Here is a 6,457-nt window from a genome sequence, read left to right on the forward strand (position 1 = left end):
TTGGGGAAATGCTGGAAAATTGTTGGACTTCCTTCCAAGTAAACAAGTGCAGGATGGAAAGGAAGAATTGCCGTTCCCCTCTCTTTTTCTACAAGTTTCAGATTCTGGGACAAACAGAAGGACTCTGCTATCAGTGCCTGCTTGCTGTGCTAGGCAACTTTCAGAGACGTTTAGCTGGCAGTGACGGGCTTGTTGAATTGCATGGGCCTTCAGTCTATTCTAGCATGGAAACTGTAGGTTGTCCTTGCCAGAGACTGAACAGGGAAATATCCACAGACGTCCTCTGACTTGGAAGACGAGTAGCTTGGAGCACAGCCTTGCTCTGATGCAATTCCAGATGTTTCTAACAAAGCTGACACACATCCCGTTTGCCACAGAACTTTATTCCCAGGTGCTTTTGCTAGTACGAACCTGGTTGCACTGGACAGAGTTTAGCATGGGATTCTTCCTACTGAGTGGGTGGGTGGCAGCTGTGATTTCTGCCATCAAATGAGTCGGATAAATGAACCCTAGAAGTAAGTTCTGGAGTACCTCACTGGCCATCATGAACCAGCCAGGCCCTGGAAGATGCTCAAGGGTTGTTTATTAAGAGAAATTTGCCATGAAATGAAGTTCAGTTTGCAATAACATCTTTTAGAAACAGAGGAGTTAGCTGTGTTACTCTGTAGTTGCAAAATAGTAAAGAGTCCAGTAGCACCTTTAAGACTAACCAACTTTATTGTAGCATAAGCTTTCGAGAACCACAGCTCTCTTCATCAGATGCATTTTTTTTTAGAAGGAGGTGAGAAAACAATTAAGGCTGTTTCAGGCCATGATCTTAAGTATTTTATTAAAAAGATGCTCCCATTGCCAGTCAGGACAGTAAAAACAAGTAGGAGCTGTCATGTTGGCACCGAGTAGAGAGACATATTCTTTGTCTTTAATTTACTTTAATTTACTGTCGCTGCCTGTATGGAAGATGAAAAAGAAGGGCGGTTTTTGACACAGGCCTCATTACTCGATGCCAACTTTGTGGTCAGAGGAAACGATGACTGCATGGAAGTATATAGAAGGAGTCCCAAATGGGAAAAAACTGCAGCAGCTTTGCGCCAGCTGGCCAACGACAACTCCTCCACACAGGGGCGAGATGATTTTGAAGGATGTTTCAAGGGAAGGCTGACCCCATTGTGTTGAAGGAAACAATTGTGCATATTTTATTTCCTTCAAAAACTCTTTCTTGTCGGAATGGAAGAGAAGCCATTCATGAGGAAAGAGAAATGACGTTAGGACAGCTTAGCAAGAAGGTCCCAAGGGCGGGGCTGCTACTTTTTCCCCATAAGAGATAACAATATATCAACAACAACAACATATCCTTATATACCGCCCTTCTAGACAGTTTACTGCCCACTCAGAACGGTGAACAAATTCAGCGTTATTATTATCCTCACAAGACAGCTGGGAAGCTGGGGCTGAGAGGAGTGGCTTATCTAAGGCTACCTGCAGAGCTCATGGCAGTAGTGGGAGTCGAGAGGCTCTGTTCTTTTAATAACTGCAAAACAGGCAGAAATTCAACCGGTGCTGATTTTTCCCAGATAAAGATGCTCTTGTGGGAAAATGTGTGCTTGCTGAATTTCTCTCTTAGGAAGAGGGGGAACGATATCAGCCCTGTTCAGTCCACTCTCTATAAATCCTCCTTCCAACAGCCTTCAACTGGAATTGCAGTTGAATGGATGTCACTCACTGGCAATGCGTAACACAGTGCATAGCCCCCCCACCCCGGATTATTTTCGCTAGCCATTTATATGGCACCAAAAGCATTAAAGGTGCTCTGAATGCTTTATCTGTTGATTTATTTTTCCAGTCTTGAATCCTTCTCTGATATTGCATCTGTCCAATGACAGGTTTGCATTTCAGTTCGCTAGAACCTGTTATTCTGTGGTTTTTAATATTTATCTCCTGTATCTGTTTAGGTGGATGATGACCAATGCTCCAATTTCTTAGAATTCTTTTATGTCAGTGTTTTGTATTTTAACTACCAAAAACCATGTTGGGAGATTTTAAACGGAGAGTAGGAGAAAAATATTTTAAATTAATAGATGCATCTCTGCTGAACTGGCTGCAGACCTTCCAAACGACAGATTGCAGCCCTGTTTTCCAGTCGTTCTTTATCAGCCTCTGCTAATTTATTGCATGCAAATGTACAAAAATGTAAAGCACGAGCCAATGTGGTGTGGTGGACGCTGGAACTGGAGACATTGGAATTCAAATACCCATGTAGCTACAAAGCTCCCTGGGGGAATGACACACATTCTCTCTCTCTTCTCTCTCTCTCTCTCTCTCTCTCTCTCTCGCATACACACACACACCCCTTACATTGTTGCAGGGTGGGGCGGGGGAGAGAAAAGACAGTGTGTTAAACTAGTTGCAAGAAGCTAGATATTCCTCCAAGGAGCTCAGTTCAGTGTATATACACATTAGTTATATGTATTATATATAGCGTTACCTGGGTGTATAAGGAGAGATTTATTTCTTGCTGAGAGTCAAGGTGGATAACAAAGTGTAAAACAATGCAAGCGACTAGCAAGAGACTTTCAACAAATAATACAAGAGGACTAGGATTACAAAATTAGTAAACAATTCCCCCCAAAATGTAGCAGGCATGATACGTCATAAAGAATGCAAAAAGAATGGCATTACAACAGGAGAAATCAATGCAGTGAGAGAAATACAATACATTGTGTTGATTGTTGTGGGTTTTCCGGGCTGTATTGCCGTGGTCTTGGCATTGTAGTTCCTGACGTTTCGCCAGCAGCTGTGGCTGGCATCTTCAGAGGTGTAGCACCAAAAGACAGAGATCTCTCAGTGTCACAGTGTGGAAAAGATGTAGGTCATTTGTATCTACTCAGGAGGGGTGGGGTTGAGCTGAGTCATCCTGTAAGAGTTTCCCAGGGTGTGGAATGCTAATGGCGGGAGGCTTCACTGTATCCTGAGGAGGTTCTTTTGCATATGGATTGGTGCTTGATGTGCTAATCTTCTCTGCAGGGCTATTGTCAGGTGTAGAGTGTTTTGTTAGCCTGGTGTTTTTCAGAACTGGCAACCATGCTCGGTTCATTCTTAAGGTTTCTTCTTTCCTGTTGAAGTTTTGCTTATGCTTGTGAATTTCAATGGCTTCCCTGTGCAGTCTGACAAACCCCACCCCACCCCTCCTGAGTAGATACAAATGACCTACATCTTTTCCACACTGTGACACTGAGAGATCTCTGTCTTTTGGTGCTACACCTCTGAAGATGCCAGCCACAGCTGCTGGCGAAACGTCAGGAACTACAATGCCAAGACCACGGCAATACAGCCTGGAAAACCCACAACAACCATCGTTCTCCGGCCGTGAAAGCCTTCGACAATACATTGTGTCTTTGTCACAAAAACCATCCTGTAAAGCAGATAATTATTGCTACAGTGCATGTGTATGTGTGGGTGGGTTTGAGGATAAACAGAAAACTAGTGCTTTGTGAAGGGCTGCCTACGGCCTTCACAAATCATATGCATACCTGTGTGTGTTATGAGCCGTCAAGTAGCTTCTGACAAGGCCATCCTATGAATGACGGTCCTCAAAAACGTCCTATCATTGGAAGATGTGGCCTCTTTTACTGAGTTGATCTCCTGTTGAACTTTCCTCTTTTCCTGCTGCCTTCCACTTTTCCTAGCATTATTGGCTTTTCCAGAGAATCTTGTCTTCTCATGATGTGACCAAATTACGACAGCCTTAGTCTTGTCATTTTAGCTTCTAGGGAGAATTCAGGCTTCATTTAATGATCTAGAACCTACTTGTTTGTCTTTTTGGCAATCTCCCTCAGCTGCACATTTCAAACGAATCAGTTTTCTTCCTGTCTGTTTTCTTCACTGTCCAATTTTCACATACTGATATAGTCCTGGGGAATAGGGTTGCCAGCCTCCAGGTAGTGGCTGGAGATCTCCCGGAATTACAACTGGCCTCCAGGCCACAGAGACCAGTTCACCTGGAGAAAATGGCTACTTTGGGGGGTGGACTCTATGGAATGATGCCATGCCAAGGTCCTTTCCCTCCCCAGGTGGCTGTACCTTTAAACAAAAGACTGTATTTAAGCTGTGGGAAGGTTACACCCAGGTACGACCCTCGATTGACTGGAAGGAATTGCAATGGTGGAATGCGATTGACTGTTACTCGGTCTGTGAGTTGATATGTTGTAATTTGCTTGGTTAATGTTTGCTTGTAAAATGCTGAGCTAATGTTTGACTTATTTTGAATTGGAATATAGATATCGTGCCTATGAAGAAGACTTTGGGGCGAAACGGGACTGGACTTTTTGCATGCCGGTGAACCCCGTAGGCAGCGTACATTACTCAAGAGAAGACTTCTATGACCTGGAAGCTACATTCTTGTGGGATTTCTGGCTTTATATTGGACTACTAGGGCTTCCAAGCACCTTATATACTATTTACATGTACTGCTTGTAGAAATTTTGTGACTTGTATACCACCGTTGATGTCTAAAGGAAATTTGTGATTTCATACCATCGCTGATATTTGTTATATGACAAATTGTATGATGGAACAATTCATATGATGGACTTACTCGCACTGAGCACTTTTAGCACGTTAAATATATGAATTTGGGATAATTGTTGATTGCATTTTCCTAAGGGCTCTTTGTATTTTCTGCAGGCTGTGAGTTAAGGCAATAAAGGTTTATCTGAGGGCGAAGCTACAAGTGACGAATGACACTTGAACGGCAAGTGTATTTCTCCCTGTTCACTTGCACTCCACTCAATCCACTTGCTGTTCAAGTGTCATTTGTCACTTGTAGCTTGGCCCTGATATGATATGACAAGAGAATAGGGTAGCAGAAAATTTGAAAAGTGGAGGTGATGAACTAGAGCCACTAGAGCTGTCTCCGCCCCATACCCCATGAATAGGGTCGAAAACTGTCCAAGATTAGAGGGGAGTTAACTCTATGTGGTTCAAGTCAATACAGCATAATCAACAGCTAAGACAATAGGGTGTGTTATGCGCCGTCAAGTTGCCTCTGACCCATGGCGACCCTATGAATGAAAGACCTCCAAAACGTCCTATCATTAATAGACTTGCTCAGATCCTGCAAACTGGAGGGCGTGGCTTCGTTGATTGAGTCAAGCCATCTCATTTTAAGTCTTCCTCTTTTCCTACTGCCTCCCACTTTTCCTAGCATGATTGACTTTCCCAGAGAATCTTGTCTTCTCAGGATATGACCAAATTACGACAGCCTCAGTTTTGTCATTTCAGCTTCAAGGGAGAATTCAGGCCTGATCTGATCTAGTGCCCACTTATTTGTCTTTTTGGCTGTCCATGGTATCCGCAAAACTCTCCTCCAGCACCACATTTCAAAGGAGTCATCTGCAGTCCTGCAAACAGCCAAGAGTCCAGTAGCACCTTTAAGACTAATCAACTTTAAGACTAATCTGTGACACTGAGAGATCTCTGTGTTTTGGTGCTACACCTCTGAAGATGCCAGTCACAGCTGCTGGCGAAACGTCAGGAACTACAATGCCAAGACCACGTCAATACAGCCTGGAAAACCCACAACAACCATCGTTCTCCGGCCGTGAAAGCCTTTGACAATACATCTAATCAACTTTATCGTAGTGTAAGCTTTCGAGAGCCACAGCTCTCTTCGTCAGATGCTACTGAACTCTTTGCTGTTTTGCTACCGCAGACTAAGATGGCTGACTTCCTCTGGATCTAATCCTGGAAATGAATCAATTCATCCGACAATAGGGTAGGGTAGCAGAAAATTGGGAAAGCAGAGGTCGTCCACTAGAGCCACCAGAGCCGTCTCTGCCGCTGAAACGAGCAAGAGCTGTCTGAGATGAGAGGGGCTGGAGGGCATGGCTTCTTTATTGATTTTGTTTTAGGTCTTCTTTTCCTACACTTTCCCTAGCATTATTGACTTTTCCAGAGAGTCTTCTCAAGATGTGACCGAAGTATGACAGCCTCAGTTTTGTCATTTTAGCTTCTAGGGAGGATTCAGGCTTGATTTGATCTAGTGCCCGCTTATTTGTCTTTTTGGCTGTCCATGGTGTCCGCAAAACTCTCCTCCAGCACCACATTTCAAAGGAATCAATTCATCTGCAATCCTGGAAATGAATCCGTTCATCCTACAATAGGGTAGGGTAGCAGAAAATTGGGAAAGCAGAGGTCGTCCACTAGAGCCACTAGAGCGGTCTCCGCCCCATAACCCCCGAAAAGGGTCCAAAGCGTTCGGAAGTGAGAGGGCGGTGGACTCTGCGCAGGACTGCTGAGACGGCCCTCTCCGCATTGACATGGGCCGCCGCTCCGGTCGGCGGGCAAAAAAGGGCTCTTCTTAAAGGCGAGGCCCGCGCGGCGCTCTCCCTCGCCGGCCTTCCAGCGGCGCTGCCCCCCTGCCCTTTAAGGAGGCCTTTTCTGTCGGAGGACACGCGGGCGG

The sequence above is a fragment of the Eublepharis macularius genome, chromosome 19, assembly GCF_028583425.1.
Source record: "Eublepharis macularius isolate TG4126 chromosome 19, MPM_Emac_v1.0, whole genome shotgun sequence".
In the NCBI taxonomy this organism is placed as follows: Eukaryota; Metazoa; Chordata; class Lepidosauria; order Squamata; family Eublepharidae; genus Eublepharis; species Eublepharis macularius.